The sequence below is a fragment of the Diabrotica virgifera genome, chromosome 3 (assembly GCF_917563875.1).
Source record: "Diabrotica virgifera virgifera chromosome 3, PGI_DIABVI_V3a".
Lineage (NCBI taxonomy): Eukaryota > Metazoa > Arthropoda > Insecta > Coleoptera > Chrysomelidae > Diabrotica > Diabrotica virgifera.
The window spans coordinates 63,197,177-63,224,470 of NC_065445.1; the positions used below are offsets into that span (position 1 = coordinate 63,197,177).

Consider the following 27,294-nt stretch of genomic DNA (forward strand, 5'->3'; position numbering starts at 1 on the left):
AAATTTTTCAGGAGAGTAAAAAAACATTAAAAATGTAAATTTCCCATAAAGTATCCGGCATTTCTTAATCAAAGTGGCATCAATAAATGTCATAAAATGGCACACTAATTTATATAGAGTCATTTTTCTACATGCCCCTTACATGTTCAGAAATGTGTACTGTTAGTTTGGATTTAGCAGATTTTTATTCTAAGTCCTCATAATATATTTTCAACTGCTTTTAGGCGCAATTAATGTACTAATACTAGGTATTGAACCAGTTTGATAGTAAAAGATACAAAATATACAAGAAAAGAAGTATTTTATTGTTCAAAACTATGGACATACAGGGTTTGATTCTACGTTAACATTTCAGTGGTATTTTGAAGAGGATTTAGAAGGTTTTGAGCCGAAACCTTATGCCTGTAATTAATACATACTTGAACTTCGAAACTATGTAAAAAAAGGGAAAACGAAAAATTTAGGATTTAGCAGGTTTTGATTCTGATGGGCTCAAATTTTCTCTTTTAATTTCACCCCTGTAACTTATTAAAATAAACATTATAGAAGTTTTCAGGGACTCTAGGGTCCTCAGTAATAATGTAATCTTTCATTCTGCTTTTAAATTTTTCAAAATTATTTCTTACTTTTCTCAGGATTCGAGAAAAATGAATACATTTAAAACACATTGAACTTTTTGACAGGCGACATTTTGCGCCTATGCCTTTAAGCTATTAACAAATTTTCAGCTTGATATTAATCAACTTTTTTTTTGGTAAGCGGGATCCAGGCCTAGTAGTGCTATTAAGAATAAACCAAATTTTCAAAAATGTGCCTCCATATACGGGCAGCTTGATACAGTCGGTGTCGACAGCTAAGCGCTTGTACTTATGAGGAAGGTTTGCCAGCGGTTGACGCCGCAGTTAGCCGACGTTTGTATCGTACACATGCGAGCGGTTGACTGGCGGTCCCATTCCTTCCCTAAATAGTAACTTACAGTCGCCGCAGTTTGACGACGGATTGGTTGCATGTGTACGATTCCATTTGTTCCTTGGCTACTTGAAAGTAAACCGCGACTTCGACGTTGGCAAACCTGCCTCATGTGGACAAGCTGTTAGGGCTTGTTTATATGCAGGCGGTTTGCCAACGTCGACGTCGCAGTTCACCGGTTTTCCCCCTGTTTTACTTGGTATTAGGATGAAACTTCAAAAGCGGCATTAGGGTGAGATCAAGTAAAACAGGTAAACCGCGCAGTCGATGTTGGCAAACCGCCTGCATATAAACAAGCCCTAAAAAGCTGCAAAGTTGAGGTCGCCGCTGGGCGAACTGCAGTTTCTAAACAAAATTGGGACAGCTTGGTCTGTCTCTCCGTCCGCGAATACAACTTCCTCCGTTATTAATACAGATAGAAATACAGATACGAATGAGGTGTCGGAGTACCATCCTTGGATTATAAGCTTTCATTTGACACCTCATTTGTTGTTCTACCTGGTATAGTGACGAAGGAATTATATTCGCGGTCGGACGGACAGACGGACAGACAGCCTAAGTTAAATTTCTCACATTTAGTACCATCCTTGGATTATAAGCTTTCATTTGACACCTCACTTGTCATTCTACCTGGTATAATGACGGAGGAGTTGAGTTTACACACAGACAGACAAGACGGACGGACAGACGGACGTGGATAATTCAAAGTTTTCACATTTTTTCAAAATTGGTGAAAACAACAACATAATAAACTTTACTTAATTGGTGTTTCAAAACTACTTTTTTTTACACATTACACAATATTACAAGGTTTCTAGTAAGTTAAACAAAGATTTAAGAGGATCGGTACGTTTTTTCGGCTGCAATGCTATTCAAATGGGGATTCATTTTTTTCGAATCCTGGGAAAACTAATAAGTATTTTTAAAAAATTTAAACGTAGAATGAAAGATTACGTTATTAGCGAGGGCCGAAAGTCCCTGAGAACTTCTATATTGTTTAAGGGGTGAAAACTAAGAGAAAATTTAGTGTTATTTTTAATTTCAAATATCTCATTTAAAATAAACTTTTTATTTATTCTAAGGGACTTTCGGCCCTCGGTAATAATTTAGTCTTTCATTCTGCTTTTAGATTTTTCAAAAATATTTATTGGTTTTTTCAGGATTCGAAAAAAATGAACACATGTCCGTGGTAATATTTTCCAAATCTATCTTTGTCATACAACGCACTTAGTCGAATAGAATATTGTCAGTCAGACACTGACAATCAGTGACAATTTTAAATAATTATTTGACATGAATCGGGAATATTTTTAGTTGTTGATTAAATAATATTGATATATAGTGTATTTGATAAATAATTGATTTAAGAGGTGAATTTTATAAAAAGTTATTTATTGTGTATTATTTATGGAAGATAGAAGCAGAGAATACATTTTTTTTGTAAGCATTTATTAACAATCAGAATTACATATTCTATAAGCTAATTTGATAACAAGTACAATAACATATATCAATGTATTATTGTACACTAAAATGGCGTTATGAGGTACATCACCCAGCGGTTTCACCTCAGTTTCAGCGAAGATCTATGGGCCATAATCTTCGCAATCTTCTGTTGTTTAGTGGCTGCAGTAATGGTAATATTAATTGGTTGGGGTGGTCTTCCAATTTCTCGTGATGTCTGTTGGCTCTTTCTTGAATTACTGTGCTGACTAACGGGATGTTTAGGTCTGTATGAAGGGTTTGGTTGGAAATGTACCACGGAGCATTTGCGATGGTGCGTAGAATTTTTGATTGAGTTCTTTGGATAATTTTTGTGTTTGATTTGCTGGCACAACTCCATAGTTCTATACCGTACGTCCATATAGGTTTGATGACTGTTTTATAAATCAGCAGTTTGTTCTCAATTGAGAGTCGAGATTTTCTACCTATAAGCCAATTAATTTCTTTCACTCTCAACTCAATTTGTTTCTTCTTCTTTAAAATGTGTTGTTTCCAGTTTCATTTAGAATCAAGATGAAGCCCCAGGTATTTGACGATGTTCTGTTGTGGTATGTTGACTTGATTAAGGCTAATATTTGGGCATTGGTCTTTCCTTAGTGTGAAAGTTATATGTGTTGACTTAGTTTCGTTAGCTTTTATCTTCCATTTCTTTAACCACTGTCCAATTTGGTCTAGGTGTTCTTGAAGTTTTAATACTGCAGCTCTTGGATCCTCTTCAGTTGCAAATATTGCTGTGTCGTCAGCGAATGTTCCAATGGTGGTTTGTGGAGAGGTTGGTAAATCGGATGTGTACAGTACATAAAGAAGTGGACCCAATATACTACCTTGTGGGACTCCTGATTGAATTTTGTTACGGTTCGATAGTTCATCCTCCACTTTAGTTTCAAATTTTCTGTGATTTAGATATGATTTTAATAAGTCAAAGTATTTGTTGGGTAGGGATTTTTTGATTTTATACAGTAATCCTGGGTGCCATACCTTATCAAATGCTTGGCTGATGTCCAGAAAGGCTGCTGTGCAATACTGTTTATTGTCCAAAGCTCTATTAATTACATTTGATATGCGATGGCATTGTTGCACTGTAGAATGTCCTTGCCGGAATCCAAATTGGTGTTCTGGGATCCAGTTTTGGAATTCTAGGTCGCTCATAATTCTTTTAAGTAACAGCTTTTCTAGAAGTTTTGACATTATTGGCAGTAGACTTATTGGGCGGTATGATGAAACATCCGTTAAAGCTTTACCAGGTTTCGGTATCATAATTACTTGGGCAATTTTTAGTGATATAGGCCAATAATTAAGTCTTAAGATTGCATTTAATATGTACAATAACTTCATTATACCTTTTTTAGGAAGTTGTTTTAGCATTGTTGCTGTTATGAGATCAGTGCCTGGTGCCTTCTTTTCATTGAAATGATTAATTTCATCTTTGATCTCCTTCGGTGTAATTAAAGTTAGTCGCTCTCGTTGATTAATTGGTAAGGCTAGTTCCTGCTCTACTTCTTGTACTTGGTCATTATCGTGTGGCTTGAAGACTTCAGTTAGATGTTCAGCAAATAAATCAGCTTTTTCTTTGTTGCTTTTTGCCCATGGTCCTGGTGGTAATGAGTTTTTCCGAATTGGAGGTGAAGTATTTATTGGTTTATTTTTGTTTTTGATTGGTTTCCAGATATAGTTATCTTGACGCGAAAGGTTTGATACATAGTTTTCAAATGAGTTGTTTCTCATCTGTTCTAGAGCTGTTTTTAAGTTTCTTGTTTTGTTATTATAAATTGTCCTGTCGTCTGGTCTGTGAGTTCTTTGCCAAATTGATCTAGCTTTTCGTTTTTCTGCTACTAGTCTTTTTATTTCAAGAGGAATGTTGGTTGAAAATTTTTTTTGTCCAGGTTGAGGGGTAGACTGTTTGGCAGCATTTTGAAGTAAGTTGATTAGATTATTAGTTTCTGTTTCTATTTGTTCGGGAGTTTGCAATCTCACTAGTAGATTTACTTCCTGTTCTATGATTAGCCGGTATGTGTCCCAGTTTGTTTTGAAGTTATGCAGTCGAGGTGTTGGTTTTTTGATTATCACCGTTGTGCTAATTGTGGCAATTATGGGACTATGATCTGATGATAAATCAAAACTTGGTACTACATCTGTATATGATTGAGATATTCCGTTTGTAATAAAGAAATCCAATAGGTCTGGTGTTTTATTTGGATCGGTTGGCCAATATGTCGGTGATCCCGTCGATAGGAATGAGTAGCTTTTATCCTGGATAACTTTTGCTAGCTCTCTGCCTTTGGTGGTTGTTAGGCGTGAACCCCATAGCGTATGTTTACAGTTGTAATCTCCACCTGCTATAAATTTTGGCCCTAGAGTTTTGAAAAAGGGCAGAAGATCTTCTTTTGTAAGTCTATGCCTGGGCGGACAATAAATTGCTGTGACAGTTATATCATATGGAAGAGTTTGTATTTTTATCGATGTTGCTTGAATGTGATTTGTTTCGTATTTTAGCATTTCATCATGTTTTATAGTTTATCTTATCAATATGGCTGAACCTCCGTGGGCTGTACCATCTGGATGATTTGTGTAATATAATTTATACTTAGGTATCTTGAAGTAGGTTCTGTCTGTAAAATGGGTTTCACTTACTAGTAGTATGTCAATGAAATTTTGTTCCAGAAATAGTTTATATCTTCTTTATGATTAGGAAGACCATTGGCATTCCATTGGGCAATTCTTATGAACTTAGACATTGTTAGTTTACTTTATTTACTAGCATGGAAATCATGTTGAGCACCATACTGTTTTGTTGCATTAGCTGGTTAAATAAATTTTTAAACTCTTCTAGAAATTTGGTAAGTATACTCGCTGTATCTTCGTTATTGTTCTGATTATTTGCTGCAGCTTGAGCGTAACTTTCATACTGATTCTGAATCCTGGGTTGTGTATATATTCTGGGTTGTGTATGTATTTGATTTATTGCTGGATTTAATACGTTTCCTCTGTTATGATACCTGTTATTAATATTATAAATTTTTTGGTAATATTCACATCCTTTATAATTTGCGGGGTGATCCCCACCACATAATGCACATTTTGCTGGAGTTTCTCTAGTCTTCTTACAAGTTGTGGTATTGTGGGCTCCTCCGCATTTGACGCATACAAATGGTTTATTGCAATATGACTTGGAGTGACCGTACGATTGGCATCTCATGCATTGTATTATGCGATTTTTGGTTGTTCGGGGAGGTTCAATTTCAATAACTCTATTCTGTAGCCTCCTTAAGTTATAAATATCTTTGTTATTTGCTGCCGGTTCGAGATCCACGAAGAACAAATTAAGTGGCTCTTTAGTAATTCTGTGTTGTGCATTTATTATATTTCGAACTTTATGACCCAGTTTTAGGAGTTCGTTTTTTATATCCTCGGTGTTAGTAGAGTGGTGAAGGTATTTTATTACAACTCTATAGGCTCGATCCTGTTTTAACTGATATGTATGGTGATAAATGTTATGTTCATTAAAATATCTAACCATTTTTCTATATGTATCTGGCGTGCCACAACTTAATTTTACGACATTGTTAGTTAAACTTTTTGTATGATATTCTTCCCTTTCTGCTACATCCTTAATTTTTTGTACCATTTTTTGATAGTCTTGTACACCGTGTATGAAAATTGGTGGAGGGTTTGCTGTGTTGTTCTCCTTGGGAGGGACTACTTCATTTTCTAGCGCTTCAAATCTATTTTCTGTTACAATAATATTTGTACTGTTTGCATTATCTGTTGTTTTTCTGATTTTTCTTCTTTTTGAGCTTCTAATTTCTTGCCAATCGTTGCTGCTAGCTGGTTCCTTGTTTTCTTCCTCTTCTTCACTGGTGGATGGCAATCGTTGTAATTGATAATTTGAAGCAGAACTATGATATGTGATCGGCACTAATGGAATTTGTGTCTGTGGTAGTGGAGGGTACAAGTTAGGTGGCATTGGTTTAGTTGGTGCTGGTTGCGACATCGATATTAGATATGGCGTGGTTTGTACATTCATGGCTAGTTGCCCTTGTGTGTTGACTTGTTGATACATTTGTGGGTTGGTTATTGAATTATTACTAAACTCTGTATTTATCCCGGATGGAAACATATTTTGAAAAATATATTTATCATCATTTGCGTACCTGTGTATTAGTTTTCCTGGACTGGGCTTGTCACAGTCCCGAACAGGGTGTTTTTTTGCTGTACTAAATTACTTCGATATGTCGATACAAGAATGGACTGAACAAATTTTATCTACGTTAAATAATCTGTGGTTAAATCACAAAATTCGAAGAGAAGCTTTGAATTATGTATTTAAACTTTGACAGTTATTTTGACATTGTAGAGAATACATTAAGATATATTCTGTGATCCAAGTGTTTTGTTTTTAAAGATGTTCAAAATTGTAAGCGTTCCATAGTAACAATATATTATTAAAAAATCACTTGAACACTTTTGCTCTTTTCTCGATTGAGTATTAGTTTTTGTTGTAGGTACATATTATTACAATCACTGAATACATAGCTAGTGAAAAAATTATCACATTTATTAACTGAATTAATAATTTGCAATTATACAAAAAATAACAGTTATCCAAGAACATTCAAAAGCCATCTCTTTAAGCTAGTTATGACATTGTCAAGTAGAATGACATTCTAGTAATATGTACATATCCATACCAGTGTGAATTTTACTACACGTAATTTGCCATGTAAAGACAGAAAAGGTAGGGATAGCCGTAAAATATTTGCGAATTATGTACCCATAGCCTTAAAATAATCAAGTAAAAACCTATCTATACAAAACATATTAGAACATACCTAAAATACACAAATGATACATGTCACACACAAATATAATATCACAAAAAATTGTAATGTGATAGTATGAAAAAATAGAGGATACGGCAACGGTGTTACATGTCATGCTCGGATCCAATGCCAAAATCTACACAGACATATTAGGGTGCACTAATATCCAACCTGTCCCAAAATTGTATGTTCGCCATACACGTAGCTTTTGAGCCATTCGGCAGCAAAATTTTTGGCGTGCTGCCGGCAGCTTGGAGGTGCCGAACCCACCATACACGGACAGCTTAAATGCGGTTACCTCCGCTTTCTCTCTTCGTGTACCTACCCCTCTCTACTGCAGACGGTACCTTATGCTTGTTTTGTTTCTTTATCGATCACTGTTGTGCAATTCAAAATTAATTTGGAAAATTTTGATGAAGAATTATTGATAAACGAAATGAAGACAAAGGAGTGTTTGTGGAATTACCGCTGTGAAACATATAGCGACAGAATTAAAAAAAAGGCGCATGAACAGTGGCCTATTGTTGCAGTAGAGACCCGCCATTACCGCAGTGAAACATATAGCGACAGCATTGAAAAAAACGACGCATGAACAGTGGCATATTGTTGCAGTTGAGACCCGCCACACACGCGCAGCTTGAAGCAGTCGGTGTTGACAGCTTGAAGCTGCTAATTTGCAGTTGAATTCGACCGCAACTTTGCAGCTTTAAGCTGTCGATACCGACTGCATTAAGCTTCCCGTGTATGGAGGCACTAAGGTGTTTAAAACGTCAGGCATCATGTCTTTTACGAACAATAAAAATATGACACAATAAGCTTTTCTGTGGGGAATTGTGGAAATACACCACATAAATTAGGCTGTTATCTTGATTGAATAATTTTTCTACTTCCTTGAGTTTTATATTAGGGGAACGTACTTACATCATACAACCTTAAATTTTTATAGGATCGATGGTGCTTTGTTTCTTTTATATTTCTTCTTCAAATGCTTGGAAGTACCCTGCATTATGGTTTTATATACATACAGGGTGATTGATTAGTGGGGTAAAGCTCCGTAGATCCGTTATAGTAATAAATAGCAATAAAAGTTAATAACAAAAATTGTAGCCAACTTTGAGCTTCACATTTCAAAATTAATTAGAATGTTACATAGTGGGAGACCAAACTTATGTTTTTTTAAATTGAACACCCAATCTTCTTATCTTCTCCATTACGAAAATATAAAGGTTTGTTATGTTATACATGGCATTTACAAAGTTATAACCAATTTTATATGAAAATCGTAACAAGTTCAACTCACTGTATAAATAAAAATAAGCACGAAAGCAATAGATTATTGATGCCATATTTTTTTATTTATTGTCAAAATTTTCATAAATGATTGATATTGCTAATTTTCTTTATATTGAATACAGGGTGAGTCAAAACGCAAGTACATTATTTTCTCAGTAATTTTAAATGGAACACCTTGTATTTTATATCACTATCGAAAAGTACCATTACCGCGTTTTAATTTTTATATAACATTCCCTATGTTTAAATTTATTAGTTTTTGAGATATTTTCATTTTTTAGAGCAAATTATTAATTACCGGTCTAAAGCTTTCCAAATTTTAAGTAAGCCATGACTAATTTGTCTAAAACTGACAATTTACGATTACTGATTAACGATCTGGTAATAAATGTAACAATGTATCTAGCAAATAAAGAAAGAAATATAATTTATTAGTAATAAAAATTTTACAAAAAAAAAACACAACCACAACATACAATATTTTTGCAACAATTAAAAACTACTTTTGTATGTAAGTGTAACAAATAAAGAAAGAAAAATAATTTATTAGTTATACATTTTACAAAAAAAAACACAAACACAAAATACACCATTTTGTGAAAACAATTAAAAACTACTTTTGTATGTAAATGTAACAATGTAACAAATAAAGAACGAAAAATAATTTATCAGTAAAAAATGTTACAAAAAAAAAAGAATGTGTGTGTGTACTTTGTACGCACGTAAGAAGTTATTCTTCTATTATATAATTTTAACGAAGTAAATATACTTAACAGGTTATTTGTATTCTATTTAAATATTAAACTAACTTTCTTATCTACCACTTTCAAAAATTTTTTATTAAAACAACCAAAAATAAAAAAAAATGAATCGTACAGGATTGGATCCCGGGACCTTTCGATCTCTGACCGAACGCTCAACAACTAGACCACCGAGTCTCCTGTAATTGACACGTAAGTTTCGGATATAATTACACAACACGGTGACAAATAGATTGAGTGGTATCGTGATAAAAATGTTATACCTACATAATATTTTATTATCTTAATACAGAAGAAGAGAAATTCAAAGGCACAAAAATTATAATAAATAATACATTTACTAAAAACACTAATATATTCTTTTAATGACTTATTTGCGCTGATACAGATACTATCTTGAAAGATTAGAAACGAACTACATACTGTCTGTGTGCGCATGGGCGCAGATTTATGAAAAATTTTACTCTCAATCGCGCCTAAAGAAGAATAACTTCAAAAATGAACACAAAATACAACATTTTTGAAAAAATTAAAAGCTACTTTTAATAAAATATTTTAAATATTTAATTACATAAGTTGTTCAAAATGACCTAGCACATTTATGCATGACTAAAAACGGTCATTGAATGAGTTACTTACACTACGAAGCATTTGTAAATTAACACTTCAAAATACACTTTGTATTCTATTTTTCATCTTATCTCTTGTTGTTGGAGGCATTTTATAACCTTCATTCTTAAAGTAACCCCAAAAAAATCGATCGAGTTTATTAAATTGTGGTAATCTGGGTGGCCACGCTACTGGTCCATGGAAAAATGAAAATATCTCGAAAACTAATAAATTTAGACATAGGGAATGCTGTATACAAATTAAAGTACGGTAATGGTACTTTTCGATAGTGATATAAAAAACAGGGTGTTCCATTTAAAATTACTGAGAAAATAATGTACTTGCGTTTTGACTCACCCTGTATTCAGTATAAAGAAAATTAGCAATATCAATCATTTATGAAAATTTTGACAATAAATAAAAAAATATGGCATCAATAAACCATTGCCGTTGTGCTTATTTTTATTTATACAGTGAGTTGAACTTGTTACGATTTTCATATAAAATTGGTTATAACTTTGTAAATACCCTGTATAACATACCCAACCTCTATATTTTTGTAATGGAGAAGTTAAGAAGATTTCGAATATAAAATAAAATACAGGGTGTTCCATTTAAAAAAACATAAGTTTGGTCTGCTACTATGTTATCGAACATTCTGTAACATTCTAACTAATTTTGTAATGTGAAGCTCAAAGTTGGCTACACTATTAACTTTTATCGCTATCTATTACTATAACGAATCCACGGTGCTTTACCCCACTAATCAATCACCCTGTATATAATCTGTAGCCATTCCTATATCCCTTATAATAATATTATAAATATGCTTCTTTTAATCAGGGTTCTTTTCCCTCGTCCTGAAAATTTGCTTTGGTTACTCCTATATTCAAGAAAGGAAATAAACTTGATTGTAATAATTATCGTCAATAAGTCTGGTTTCTATTCTCACGGAATCCATTATTTCTGAAGCTATGTCTGAGTTTCTCCTGCAAGAAAATGGCATCAGAATGGCAGAAAATGAAGAAAAGAAATGTTTTTCTTATGTTAAGTTTAAGACACACTGAAGGGGGGGGGGGGCAAGGTATAAGTGTGGGTATACATAGAAATCGTATAGTAGTCTTATGTTTTGTGAACATTTTGATTTTTTATTGCCCCTGATATCTTTAGAAACGAAGGAAATAGACGATTTTTTTCTTTAACATGATGTGTTTTAACTGAAACAAAACTAAATTAACAATAAAAAAACTGTTAAACAAAATTCTAAAAACAGAAAGGTACCTAACATTAACCATTATTCTGGTCGACACCTTAAGAGTTAGTTGTCGACCAAGTGAGTGGTATGCACAGCGCAACATAAGAGAGACGAGATTGTTTAATGGAGACTGTGATGTTTTGGGTGTGGAATTTCCTTGAGAGTAAGTATGCATTTGGTGTCTACGTGGAGGCTCTTTAAATAGTGAGAGGTACATTGCACAGATTTTCTTTCTGTGAACACTTTATTCCTTTCGCGCTATATACAGGAAATAATTTCATCTTAGGTTTGTTCACTACGGAGACCAAGGGATGGTATCCTCGCCTAGAGCTTAGTATCCTACTCTTCATTTTGGTGAACGCGCGCATTTAAAATAATGCATCTGGCGATCGATAATATGGTACGAGCAGTACGAGGGATACCAGGGAGCTAGGGTCGGCGCCTCGTTGTGAGCACAACTTTAGAATAGGATAAGACATGGCCTCCTCACGTATCGCATGTCGTGAATTAAAACACATATTAAAGAGTAAAACCGTCTAGTTTCTTTCTTATTAAAGATATCTGACAAACTAAAAAAATTAAATGTGACATCATCATTCTCTTTGCCTTATCCCTATGCGGGGTCGGTTTCCCTAATTGCATTTCTCCATACAATTCTTGAGTCATATCAATATTAATCCGCTTTACCAACATGTCCTGCCTAATCGTCTCCCCCCACGTCTTCTTTGGTCTTCCTCTCCTACTCCTTCCAGGAATCTGCACTTCAGCAATTCTTCGTATTGGATGATTAGCGTGTCGACGTTGAACATGACCAAACCATCTCAACCTGTGCTCTCTCATTTTGGCATCAATTGGTGCCACACCTAGACTTCCCCTAATATACTCATTTTTAATTTTATCCTTTTTTGTCACTCCACTAATCCATCTACTCATTCTCATTTCCGCCACATGCATTCGTTGTTCCTCTTTCTTTTTCACTGCCCAACATTTAGTTCCGTACATCATAGCCGGTCTTATGGCTGTTTTATAGAGTTTTTCCTTCAACTTCATTGGAATTTTCCTGTCACACAGCACACCACTCGCTTCCTTCCACTTCATCCATCCAGCCCTAATTCTACTGCATGCATCTCCATCTATTTCTCCATTACTCTGTAATACCGATCCCAGGTACTTAAAACTATTGCTTTTTACAATCAGTTCACCATCCAAAGATACCATGTTATTTGTAGTAACTCCATCTTTAAATGAACATTGCAAATACTCTGTCTTTGTCCTACTAAGTTTTAAACCTTTTTCCTCCAGAGCTTGTCTCCACTGTTCCAGTTTTTGTTCTAAGTCTCTTTCACTATTTCCTACTAACACGACATCATCAGCATACGTTAAGCACCATGGAATGTTACCTTGTAGTTTCGCTGTTATCTGGTCCAAAACGAATGAGAATAAATACGGACTAAGCACCGAGCCCTGGTGCAATCCTACTTTCACATGAAATTTATCAGTCTCTCCCACACCTGTCCTAACACTAGTCGTTACTCCCTCATACATATCCCTCACAATCTTTACATATTCACCAGGGACTCCTTTCTTATTGAGTGCCCACCACAGAATCTCTCGAGGAACTCTATCATATGCTTTCTCAAGATCAATGAATACCATATGAGCGTTTGTTTCTTTGTTGTATATCAACAATTACATTGTTGTATATCTCCCTTGTTTTTGTAGACAGGTACTAGTATACTGCTTCTCCATTCGTCTGGCATTTGTCCAACTTCCATAATTCTATTAAATAAACCTGCTAGCCATCTTGTTCCTGTCTCTCCCAATGCTCTCCATACTTCCCCAGGAATATCATCTGATCCTACCGCTTTTCCTTTCTTTATTTTTTGAAGCGCTTTAGCCACTTCCTCGTTTGTTATTTTGGTGGCCATTGCTGCTACTGTCTCCGTTGACTCTACAGGCTGTCTGTCAAATTCTTCATTTAATATGCTGTCAAAGTACTTTCGCCATCTCTTTTTGACATTCTTTTCGTGAACTAGTATTTTATTATTTTCATCTTGGATACATCTAATCTGATTAAAATCTTTTGCTTTCTTTGCTGTCTGTTTGGCTATTTTATATATCTTCGTTTCGCGTTCCCTGGTATCAAGTTGATCGTATAGGCTTGAATACGCTTCTGCTTTGGCTTTTGCTACTGCTGCTTTCGCTTCCTTTTTCGCCACCATATAGTTTTGAAGATCTGTGTCGGATCTGGTTTCTTGCCACTTTTTATATAATGTTCGCTTCTCTCTTTTTTTCTTGTACTTCGTTTGACCACCACCAAGTCTCTGTATCCTCAAACTTTTTTCCTTACGTTTTCCCAAGTATTTCAATAGCAGTCTCTCTAATAATGTTGGCCATTTTTCTCCAAATTGTGTTAGGGCTTCCTTTCATGTTCCAACATATTTTACGAGTATCTACTATTCTTTCCCTGAATAGACCTTCTTTCTCATCTTTTAGCATCCACAATTTGATTTTTTGTGGTCCTCTCCGATATTTTTGTTTAGTTTCGCTTTTTACTTCGATGTCCAGAACAAGCAGCTTATGTTGTTGGCTGACTGTCTCACTAACTATTACCTTGCAGTCCTTGCATTCACGTATGTCTTCTTTCCTTATCGTGAAGTAGTCTATTTGGGATAGATGTTGTCCACTTTTGTAGGTAATAAGTTGAGTTTGAGATTCTCTTAAAGAGATCTCTTTTAAAGAGTTCGCAAAATGTGACATCATCATCATCATCATCATCAGCCCATAGTCGTCGACTGCTGAACATAGGCCTCCTCGAAAAACTACCATTCAGATCTATCCTGCGCTGCTGCAATCCAGTTGGTACAAATCCTCTTTATGTCGTCAGTCCATCTTGTGGGTGGTCTTCCCGGGTTTCGTCTATCCGCTCTCGGTCTCCATTCCAAGATTTTTTTTGGTCCACCTATCATCTCCATTCTAGCGACGTGTCCTGCCCACTTCCATTTAATTTTGGCTATGTGTTTTATTATGTCTTCTACACCACTTCTTCTACGAATTTCTTCGTTTCTTACCCTATCTCTTAACGTTATTCCCAACAATGATCTTTCCATTCTACGTTGCGTCACTTGTAGTTTTCGTGCAGATGTCCTTGTTAGGGTAAGTGTCTCTGCACCATATGTAAGAACAGGCAGGACACATTGATTATGTGACATACTAGAAGATAATTTCGATGTATACCCATCTTTGCACGATTTCCTCCCTACAGGGTGTCTGAAACCATTCTTTCAGTTAAAACACAGGTTAAAGAATAAAACCGTCTATTTTCTTTGTTTCTAAAGATATCAGGGATATTCAAAAAACAAAATGTTCACAAAACATAAGACTATAATACGATTTCGATGTATACTCACACTTGGACGGGATTCTGCAGAAAGGAACCAAACCACAAATATGTGTTTTTCCTGTTAACGGTCTTATAGGTTGTAAAATATCCCGTAGATACTTGTACAGAAAAGAACCAAGCCCTATACCCCTATACGCCATATACCGCCCTCTATGAGCGAAAGAAATAACCAACATTATCGTTGCAGCATAACAGCGTTCTGCAGAACAGATCCATGTGGATTGGTTTCTTTATACAAATTCACTTAAGTTATTTTGCAGAAGGGAACCAAGTGGATTTTCTTTTAAAACAACTGTTTTCTTGAATTCACGGGACTTCCAGAACAAATTATTAAATCCCAGTAATTTCATATTAACATGTTTTAGATTATACGCCTGATTATGTAACTCAATAATGGAAAATAAATGTTTGTTAACTTTGAATTCACTTAAGTTGTTTTGCAGAAGGGAACCAAGCCACGAAAGTGGATTTTTTTAAAACAACTGTTTTCTTGAATTGACGGGACTTCCAGATTTTGAAATCGAACAAATTGTTAAATTCCAGTAAATTCATATTAACATTCTTTTAGATTATACGCCTGATTATGTAACTCAATAAAGGAAAATAAATGTTTGTTAACTTTTAATTCACGTTAAGTTGTTTTGCAGAAGGGAACCAAGCCACAAAAGTGTATTTTTTTTTTGTAAACAACCGGTTTTCTTGAATCAAACAGTATGTGTTAAATCAAATCTAATGCATATATTGAGGATTTTAATGTTAAACCATGATTATTTTTAATAGAGAATTTTAAATTTTATCGTAAAGTTTTTGGCTAATATCTCGGTTTTAACAAAGTGTGGCTTGGATCCTTTCTGCAGAATCCCGTCCACTTGTACCTTGTCCTCCTACAGGGTGTCTCAAACTTAACATAACTTAACTTAACATTTCTTTTCTTCCACCCGGTATAAGTACAAAATAGTTATTTATGATATAAGTGTTAAAAGTACACGTTTAAGGCACGCATGTGAAAGTTTGCAGAATGAGCGAAGCGAGTTCTGCAATTCACATGAGTGCCTTAAAAATGTACTTTTTAACACGCATATCATACAATATTGTTTCTACAAACGTAATTACAGGACAATATCTACAAAAACTTTTACTTGAACTTTACTGACATTCCATTTTTATATTTTTTTGACATTACATCAAAATTGCCCATACGGTCAATACGAACTGCAGTGCCATAAAATTTTTAATGCACTAGTGCCTTAAAGTAGCATTTTTAACGCTCGTATGGAGTGCTAAAAATTGCATTTTTAACACGGTTGTAGAAAAAAGAGGTTTAAGTGAGTTTTTACAAGTGTGTAAATACCAAAGAAAAATTCTAAAATAAAAAAATTACCGGAATTCGTTAATCTTTTCATTAAAAAAAAATCAACTATGAAAATGAGCATAATTTTATAACTTTTGAAACTACAGTGGAACCTCGATTATCCGTCTCTCTATTAACCGTCACCTCTGTTAACCGTCAGGGTCTATACCTACATAAGTTATATTGACTACATAAGTAAAAATTTAGTCATCAATTCCGTTTGTTTGAGTATTGCAATATACCAAACGAAATTCCTTGAAATGTACACGTGCAATTATGCCACCACCGCATTTTTTATGTAAATAATTTTTGTTCTTATTCAGGGCTGTGGAGTAAATTTCAATTTAAATAGGTGATAAATGATATCGTGCTTTTAGAATTCTATTTTTAGAATCGCAATCCGAAAATAAAAATGCACAGCACAATAATTATTACAGTCAATATCTGTGTGTCACCATAATTAAATTTGATTCAAATTCGAACATTGATTGTGTTACTTAGTCGTTTGATCAATTAAGTTTTGTTAATGTTCTGTTAACCGTCTTTTCGATTATCCGTCATATCCTTGGTCCGGTGCCCTGACGGATAATCGAGGTTCCACGTATGTTTAAATACAAAAGTCCAAAACACAGTATTTGCGGTGAAATATCGATCACTATGTGGATGCCTCTCTAGACTCTAGTTACCTAATAAAAGAAAAAAGTTATTTTAAAAAAACCTGTGACCTTATTGTGAAAACAAATTACATTTCTTACAATTTCGAAGCATTATGTTGATTGATTATACTTTTTGTGGAATCTAAATACATTTACGCACATATATTATAATGGACAAGTTTTAATATTAATGGTAAATAACTTCGTACTAATTATGTATATTCAAATTTAGTATATAGTTGAAATTAGATTTAAAAATATGGTTTAGTGTTTAGTCGATAACGCTATTATAGCTAGTTTTTATTTATCTTATCAAAGTAGTGTTATACGCGTTGTTATAGTTCTGGTTATTCGCGTCAAATAGCTAAATTTTAGTTTTTCTCTTTTTTCATAATTAGTAATATACTAGGAGTTCTGATAAGAATGGGAGAGAATTCCGCAAGCCCAGCTCGACCAGTTAATCGGCAGCATGCCAAATCGCCTACAAGTATGCATACAGGCCAATGGAGGAAATACTAATTATTAGTTTTATTAAATATTATTTTTTTCTATCTCAATGTGGTTTAGGTTTTTTGTCGATTGGATAGAAGTGAGTTTGTCCACAATGCTTCTACAATCGGTGAAAATGATATAACTGTCCATACCAACAGAGGCTATATATTTTAACGCAAGTAATAAAGCTGATTATTTCATTCATAGGAGATTCTGACCAATAGAAAGCTACAGAAATCTGAATTAAATCGATAATTTTTGATAATCTCCCGTCGTTAAGTATATTACGTCAGATGCCCTTCGTTGCTACGAAAAAATACATTCAGTGACATTAATGACAATTAATGTTTTAAAAATTATAAAAGTGATGACTTTCAATCGTCAAATATTTATAAAAACTGTGTGTTTAATGATGGTACTTACATAAATAAATTACAATAAAATTTTGGTTTTGAACAGTTTTATTCATGAAATAATCGCAACAAATTGCACTCGACCTCTAAAATTAATATAGAATTTTTGCGCTCGTGACACTTTGACATAATTTCACTCCCCTTCGGGTCGTGAAATTAAAACTGTCAAAGTGTCACTCGGGAAAAATTCAATAATTTCAGAGCTCTTGTGCAATTACTACTGATAATTCGGCAGTATATTGAAGCTTCATTAGGCAATCGGCATGATTCTTTGTATTCAGAATTCCAGTGATATCGATCTTAAAGGGATGAAAATTCCTTTGATTATTTCATTCATAGAGATTCTGACCAATAGAAACCTACAAGAATAAAAATTAAAGCGATAATTTTTGATAATTTCCTGTCATATTTTAAGTATTTTACCTCAGATGCCCTTCGTTGCTACGCAAAAATACATTCAGTGACATTAATAACAATTAATGTTTTACAACTTGTCACAGAGAAAACAAAAAGAAACAGGTTTAGAAAATATGCAGACGAATATATCAATAAAATATTAGTTAAAATGATTTAAAAAGAAAGTTTTATTCATGAAATAATCTTACTGAATTACTCTCGAGGTCGAATTATCGATTTGTTTTGTTTTCGTGACACTTTGACAAAGTCAAAGTCAAAAACTGTCAGTGTCACTCGGGATACAAATCGATAATTTTAGAGCTCTCGTGTAATTACTACTGAGAATATTTCTTCTTCTTCTTAAAGTTCCATCTCCTATCGGAGGTTGGATATCATATTGGCTATGGTCACTTTCTCTATATGGACAAACATTCTCTAAAGTTCCCCAGCCGGGAGATGCGTCTTCTTCCTATGCTTCTTCTTCATTAGATCCTTCCTTGTATAACAATTCTCAGCAACTCATATTTTTCTCCTCTGGTAATGTGACCCAAATATTCCAGTTTCCTTGTTTTTATACTGTTTATAATTTCTAACTATTTATTTAAACGTCGTAGCACTTCAACATTTTTAATCCTTTGAACCCACTGAATTTTCAATATTCTTCTGTAACACCACATTTTGAACGCTTCTATTTTTCTTTATGTGTTGTCTCTTCAATGTCAAAGCTTTCATTCCGTTTAGTAATATAGAAAATATGTAGCATGATAGAGCCCTCAATCTGAGAGGCAACTGAAGGTCTTTGTTTGTAAGCAGTGTCTTCATTTTTATAAATGCTTGCCTTGCAGTTTCAGTTCGGAGAATATTTAGATTACATTATTGTTAAAAATATTAGGAATGAATAGTAGAAAAATAGCGTAGTGTGTGTGTTGAGTGAATGTCTTGTTACTTAGTAAAGACGACTTCAGTGTCTTTACAAAGAGACGCTTATTGTATCCGAACGTCTGCGATCCCTCAGGTGAGTACCGTTTCCACAAAGATAAAATCTGCTTTTGAAAACTAATATTTCATCTGTTCTGTCAAACAGTATTGAACAGTAAAACCTCTTCCATGTCGGCACTTTGATTTCAAGAAGTAATACCGGCAGTACGCAATTGGTAATTCACCAATGGTGGATGCTGGTTTTCCCTGTTAAAACCCGTACGTTTCTACGCGACTAGCAATGCGAGAGTGGGGCAAAAGCGACTGGGAACATTGCGCGACTAAAGATTTTACTTCCAATTTTTCGGAGAGTGGTTGTACTGTCGTATTATGATATATTATAAAGTTTCTACTTACTTCTTTCTTCGCCGCTGTATTTTTTGTTGTTCCATTTTATTTATTGAATATTATCTTCATGAATAATATAATAATTCATTAACTTCAAATAAACTTTGTTTATTTTCTAATGAACGCTGCTGACAATTGATTCAAATTACAAATTACCTTTATCGAAATAATATTCATCGTTAATTAATTATCAATAACTATTTTAGGTCCTCGGTAATTACTCTCAGGTAATAATAGAAGGTGAACAACGAGTTCTAGCAATATACCTTACATCGATTTTAATCGTTTACCAGAAAACGTATTTGAATAATGTATGACAGAATAAAATCCAAAATAAACACAGTATTCAAACAATAAATATTGTAGTGTAATACTGTGATTTTGTAATATTCTAAGTTTTAGCGTTTTCAGAGCGTACCGCATATGGTGTTTGTTTGAATAACGTTTGAATATTGTACAAATAGACAAATAAAGACGTAGTAAATCTGAACCTCCAGACCTCCATAATATTTGAAATTAATAATAAGTTCCAAGAATTTGTAGAATATTGTGTTCGTGCACTATAGAGTGAAAAAATAGATGAAAAGGCTTTCAATTTAATATCACCGTTGTACGATTGTGTAGTTCTTGTGTAAAAGATAGTAGAGGGCTATGTCACAGTATAAAGAGGGACAGTAGAACCACTCTCCGAAAAATTGGAAGTAAAATCTGTAGTCACGCATGGCGACCGCGCAATGTTCTTAGTCGCTTTTGCCCCACTCTCGCATTGCTAGTCGCATAGAAACGTACGGATTTTAACAGGGAAAACCCGCATCCACCACTGGTGAATTACCAATTGCGTACTGCCGGTATTACTTCTTGAGATCAAAGCGCCGACAAAGGAGTGGTTTTACTGTGGAACCTCTATATACTGTGGCCATGTCTTGCAATGCCATGATTTGCTAGAAAACAAATAATAGTCAACACTTGTCTTTGAAACTGAGGATAATTCAATAAAATTTATGATTAAAGAAAAAGCGGTGTTATGTGAAGAAGCAACCATCTTGTAGAATTTAGATGTCATTCAATCTGTCACAAGCAATTTTATGAGTTTTCGGAACAATTTGCTGCTGTTAGGTTTCCGCCTGTCAGAATTGGTTCAATCATACTCTCTCCCAAGATTCCACCTCATACGCTCAACTGTTCAGCATACTGAGTTAACACTGAGTCAGTACTTTGATTGAACGTTGACTCATCTGTCATTGTTGAGAACATTTTCTTTTCCATTACTGCTTCACAAAACTCTATGCGTCGATAATAGTCCTCAGGAAGTGTCTCATTAGTGTGTTTGATTTTGTATGACCGATAACCATTTTTCTTGAAAAGTTTTTGTTGCAGAAATAAATTTAGGTAGCATAAGTGTTAGAACAATGAGCGCCGGCAGCACATCAGCTGGTGGCATTCTCTTTTGTAAATATCTGCGCGATTCAAAAACATATTCCGGTGTGCATCACTTTACGATTTGACAGATAAAAAGAAATTGAAAATAAAAATTGTCAAAACTTTAAAGCGTTATTTCTCAAAACTGCTTTTTTCAAAGGCAGTGGACATTGTAACTCAAAAACTACTTGATCGATCCACCTGAAATTTTGCATAGCTTTTCTTTAGACATTTCGCGAGGTAACGCCGTCGAGATATTTTTTATTTTATGCTTATTTTTGTTTAACAATAATAAATATGTTTAATTCCACCCTTTTTTTACAAAATATTTCGTTATTTTGACTTCTGAGTAATACCAAAAACTCAAAAATCGGTGAAACTAAATAAACTCGACAGCGTTTCCTCGAGAAACTCATAAACTAATAAAAATTTTTTGAATTGTTTGTTTTACATGATCCAATGATGAGTTCTGATGTCCACCGCAAAATCCATTTTTTTTTAATGTAAAAGTTTGCCACCGTGGGCTTATTTTTCAATATTTTGCCTTGAATTTTTTTTAATATTCTATAAATTGTACTGAATATGTATATTTATTTTAAAAATAAAATAATTCTACCATAGTTTAAAAAAATCACAAACATGTGCTTGAAATGTTGATATATGAATACCCCCCCCCCCCCCCCTTAATTTCAAGATCTTTTATAGGTGAAAATTTGCCCCTTTACTTCTTTTATGCTCTAATCACTTCGTTTGAATAAACCGTGGTCTGAGCCATGTTTGCTCAGCGTTTAATACATAATATCTAATCATGTCACTGAAGGTCTTGTATCAACTGTCTACTTGATTTACTGTATTCCCATTGTGACTTCTAAGTTCCATTATAAATATGGAGATTGTCTATACATACATTATTGTAATAATTATATTAAGCAAAAATTATATAATTCTCATAATGTATTAACAATTAGCCCTTTGACTAGATAACTGCAAATACGTTAAATCTAATTTTGCGATGGTATTGCCAATAAACGAACTACAGTGCGTCCATGAAGTAACGCATACATTCATTATTTCGTAAACTGGCGACTTTAAGGAAAAATCCTGAAATAGGTCAATTTTTATTTTTAAATTTCAATTTTTTGGCAATATGTATCATACTGGTGACGTCATCCATCTGGGCGTGATGACGTGATCGATATATTTTTTAAATGAGAATAGGGGGCATGTGATAGCTCATTTGAAAGGGTATTCAATTCTCTATTTAATAATATAAACAATAACATTATTTATACAATGGTGTTCACAAACAATTTTTTAATTAAAGTAATTAAGACAAAAAGAAGAAGGTATGTAATTCATTTAATTCAAAATACGATTTACTGTTGTCAGAAAACAGGAAAAAAATGTTTATTTGACAAATAAATATTGTTTTTAGCTTAAATTCAATGTTAAACCTGCCACCCACCTGCCACTTGACAGTTTGGACATTACATTTAAGTCAAAATCAATGTTTGTTTTTTAAATAATTTTTTTCTGTTTTCTGACAGCAGTAAAATGTATTTAGAATTAAATAAATTACATACATTCATCTTTTCTGTCAGTTAATTTAATTTAACAAAAAATTGGGCACCCTGTATAAATAAGTATGTTAATATGAATAGAGAATTAAATACCCTTTCAAATGAGCTACCACATGACCCCTATTCATATTTAAAAAAATTCATCGACTACGTCATCACGCCCAGATGGATGGCGTCACGAGTATGACATAAATGCCAAAAAATCGTAATATAAAAATAAAAATCTACCTGTTTCGGGCTTTTTCTTTAAAGTGGCTGGTTTACGAAATAATGAATTTATGCGTTACTTTATGGACGCACTATATTAATTGCTGGTTTACTTTTTGCTATTTTTTTTTTTAATTTTAAAAAAATAATTTCACTCGTATTTTTTAACTTTAACCTTTTAACTTTAAAAGTATAATTTATTTATTAGATCATGGTCTACAGCTGCGATATATATAATTTTACATTTTAATCTCATAATTGTGTCTGAAAACCCTTGTTCCACGTAAAGCTGGGCAAGTTATTTGGCTAAGTGCTTTTGCCACATTTCAGCTGTTAGTTAACCAGCATTTATCTTTCCAACACAAACCTATTACAGCGAAATGTATGCTGAAACACTAAGTGCTTGGGACAAAATTCAAGTTGTTGTGGAAATCGACAATCGTATCCGTTTAGAGTTTAGAGGATATTAGAAAACCAAGAAAAATCATACAAATGAGCGCGGAATTAATTTTATTGTTAAATACAGTAGACTCTCTCTATAACGAACGCGGTTATTACGAGGTTTCGCTTATAACGAGGTACACTAGATGTTCTATGAAATTCCTATTGAACTGTAACACCTCTATAACGAGGCATATTTGGTTATAACCAGGAAAAATGAAATCATAGAATATGTATTTTTACCTGTTTTTAGCGCTGTAATGGCTATAAATAAATACCCCAACTGAGTGTATACAGAAATCCTCAACATCCTGTGTCGTTATCGAGGATAGTGCTGTAATAAAATCCACCGCCTATAATAAACTTCTTCCTGTTCTGTTTATCTATCGACTGATATTGAATATTGTAAGAAAATTTACAATTTATGATGGCGAAGCCTTATTGTTGAGGAAACAATATTTATTCTCTTATAGGTATTGCTCCGAATGGCTTCACTATAGGAAGTTAATGTTTTAGAAAACTATATTTATATTCATATGTATGCACAATATTATTGTTGCCTGATATAACGAGATTCGCTTATAACGAGGTAATTAATCCGCCATTTCAGTTCTCGTTATAGAGGGAGTCTACGTTATAACGAATAAAGTCCAGTCATTACAAAAAGTAACAAAATCTTAGCTTTAAAAATATTTTCTTGTTTTTTTTATCTTAATATGTATTTATTTTCGGTTTCTTAATACCGTTAGTGTTGTTTCACATTATAAGAATTTAAACGTGCGAGGGTTAGAACGCACGACGACATTCCAATGGTGGCGCATGTAATCATATGGAGCCTTTCTCACTTTTAGACGGTCGTTGGAACGTTCGGTGAAGTCGCCGTGTTTATGCCGTCCCTTGCTACAACAACAGACGGCAGCCGTGCTGTCTTTACGCACCTAGTAGCATAGGGGACTTAATGCATCTTTTCATATGATACTGTCGTTCAGTCGCACGAAGGTAGTTTTTTTGGTTGTTTGGTACATTATTTTGATTTACACTTTGTGGCTGTTTAAAGTAGGTGCATATATTTTATATTATGATGTCTCAGATTGATAGTGAAATATTAATAACATTAATTGAAGCGAGACCTGTTCATTGGGACAAAACAATAGAAATATATAAAGATAGAAACTTGACGAGAAATGCTTGGAATGGTGTGTGCCGTGCACTTAACAGTGCACCAATTAATTTGAATTAATTAATTTGACGAATTAGGTGATAAAGAAAAAAACCGGTTCCTCTTATTTCTCTTCCTTCGACGATAAAGTAAACACAACGCTATAATTTGATTTCGCTCCATATAAAATATACCTTTTATTCTACGAAATTATATTTAGTTTTATAGGGTAAACAACTCGGTGAAAACTGGAGTAGGGCGGCGGTCACGTCTGGTGTGAATTTATCTAAAAACAACATTTAAAACGAGGGGATTAACATTTAAAAATGAATGGATGACAGAGGGTGTTTTAAATTCTGTACATGAAAAACATAGATTGTAATGTTGTTATGAAGCTGTGTTCCTTGTGGAATTTTTATAATAAACTAGTCTAAATGAGAAATAGGCCACAATTTAACTAAAAAAAATAATTTTATTTACGTTTCGACCAAATCGGATGTCGAAACGTTAATAAAATCATTTTTTTAGTTCAATTGTGGCTTATTTTCTATTTAGAATAGTTTATTACATAGATTGTATGAGCTAATTAGATGAGCTAATCCAAGATCCCACAAATAACTTAGTAGAACAACGATTATAAAAACAAATTAAGGCTTTTAATTAAAAACATAAGAAATAATAACTGACAAAATAGAAATTGCAAATAAATTAAATACGCATTACAGTACATTAGGACAAAAGCATGGACAAAAAATACCCATGTGTAATGATACATCGTAATGATACATATCAGACATCGTATCATGTACCTACCTCAGCCACAAAGTGTAAATAAAAATAATATACCAAACAACACAGCAAAATATCTTCGTGCGACTCAATTCTTATTGTGTGAAAAGGATAGGTGCGTCAAAACTATCTCACGAGAAAACCCTCGCACGTTCAAAATTCTTATAATGTGAAACAGCACTTAATTTGTGTTAGCACCCCACCAAGAACAATAGGGAAAGTGTTCTTGACACTTTGAGTTCTCTGATATTTGTTGTGATTACTTTATTCCATATCGCGATTGAAATAATGTCTTCGGAGGTTTTATCTGCAAGCAAGTCTCTCAGTTGAGAGGACTATTCGTTTCCATAAACATTGCAGTTAAGTTTTATGAATCTCAGTAACGAAAACCTCTATCCCTAGAAACAGACGAACCACTCTACGGCGCTACTCTGTGGCGCCACAAAGTAGCTTCCGATGATTAGCCGTAAATTATTATTTAAATTAAACGTGCTATTCTAGACGTGCGACAGTGGCCAGCCACTGTCGCGAACCTCGCTGCTAGTGGCGCCAATTACAAAATCATTGGTGCTACAAAATCGCCTGTCTAAATCACATTGTGGCTCCGCTTAGTAGCGCTGCAGAGTGGCTCGTCTATTTCTGCGGTATGTGTGCTGCAGTGGGTTCGGTGGACCTTTTAAATTATTAGGAATTGAAGGCCAAAAATGCATCATTTTAAGATCTTTCGTCTCCTAGTAACGAATTCATCTTTCGTCTCCATTTTGAACGAATTTGGAGGTAATTATTTGATAAAAGATGTTCCAATCTTTAAAATGAAGATTTTTGAATGTTGATTTACTAATTTGTTGCTTAGAAAATTGTAACAAACATAAGAATTCTTAATTTTCAATGATAGTCCATTTACCCATGGTTTTTGCTCTGAATGTTAAAGAGCTTTTTGGATTGACATGAAATTTGGCATAAACATAGCTGACAGGTCAAAGAAAAAAAGTTATACTGTGCCGATGTGTGCTTTTGCCCTGGTGTTCTCAGGGATGAACAAATATACGTTCAAAAAAGTCCTGAAGTGTATAAACTGACTAATTCTAAGCAACTTTTGTCCAATAGAGTTTTTCCGCTAAGTCAATACTTTTCGAGTTATTTGTGTGTGAATATGTTTATTTTTCAACAAAAAAAAACACGTTTTTAGACGGTTTTTCTCAAATAACTCAAGAAGTAAGTAATTTATCGAAAAACATATTCTTAGCAAAAATATAGCTTATAAAAAAGTGAAGAAATAGTGGTGTATATATGGAGTCTGTAGAGCCAGTAGAAGCAGAATTGTAACTAATGAAAAGTAGGTTCTTATTCTTTAAATTCCAAATCGAATATGTATTTCGTAACCAAAAAGTGAAGCACTTTTCGGGGAAAACTCATGACAACTTTTTTAAAGTGTTTAAAAAATCTTTATTTTTGTTTTTTTTTTAAGTTTCTATCATCAAAAGTAAGCTATGCCCCTAATAAAGTTGTTCCCTTTTTTTTAAACAAATCTTGAAAATCACCCCCTAATTAGGATCCCAAATGAAATTAACCATTACGGCTTCACAAGTTACCTAATGAAATTAATCGTTACCTCAAAATTTGATTGTAAAAACATTGCCTTTTTTCTTATAAACAATTTGAATAACATTTTTGATATTCCTCGGAAAAAAATATTTTTCATACTCGAAAAACAGGCAAATTAAAAAAATGTCCTAACATTATTCTGGAAGAAGTTAGTCCATTTTTTCAAATCGGCGATAGGTATAGAAAAATGAAATATGAACTTAAAACTAGAATTATAAAGTATCTCCGGTTCTCGTTGATGAATTTTACGTTTCTGACGATGGTTTAGAATTATTATTACAGAGCGTATCCAAAATTACAGTTTTTTCCTGTACACTTAGTAGCAACGGAAATTCGAGAGTTAATTTTAAAATTTAAAAATAAACCTGGACTAGATCATTACGGACTAACCATTATTAAACGCAGAATGAAAGATTACATTATTAGTACCAGAAATCCCTGAAAACTTCTATAATGTTTATTTTAATAAGTTACATGGGTGAAAAAGAAGAGAGAATTTAGTGTGATTTTTAATTTCAAATATCTCATTCAAAAGAAACTTTTTGTTTAGGGTATTCTAAAGAACTTTTGGCCCTCGGTAATAATGTAATCTTTCATTCTGCGTTTAAATTTTTTAATGTTTCCTCCCTACAGGGTGTCTCAAACTTTTGTGTCAGTTAAAACACATGTTAAGAATAACACCGTCTATTTTTTGTTTCTAAAGATATCAGGGACATTCAAAAAACAAAATGTTCACAAAACATAAGACTACAATACGATTTTGAGGCATACTCACACTTGTACCTTGTCTTCTCTACAGGGTATCTCAAACTTAACATAAGAAAACCATTTCGTTTCTTCCACCCGG

At 33.7% G+C, this 27,294-nt stretch overlaps 1 protein-coding gene and 1 long non-coding RNA gene across 5 annotated transcripts in view; one reads left to right on the top strand and one right to left on the bottom strand.

Annotated features, from left to right (window-relative positions):
- LOC114336229 (DENN domain-containing protein 1A) overlaps window positions 1–27,294 on the top strand; it is a 150,899-nt gene that overhangs the window by 27,346 nt on the left and 96,259 nt on the right. The window lies entirely within an intron of this gene.
- On the bottom strand, window positions 17,556–19,522 carry LOC126881081 (uncharacterized). The gene is made up of 2 exons (XR_007696718.1): window positions 19,257–19,522; window positions 17,556–17,884 (listed from the first exon to the last, which is right to left on the bottom strand). It is a non-coding gene; the product is annotated as an uncharacterized LOC126881081 (long non-coding RNA).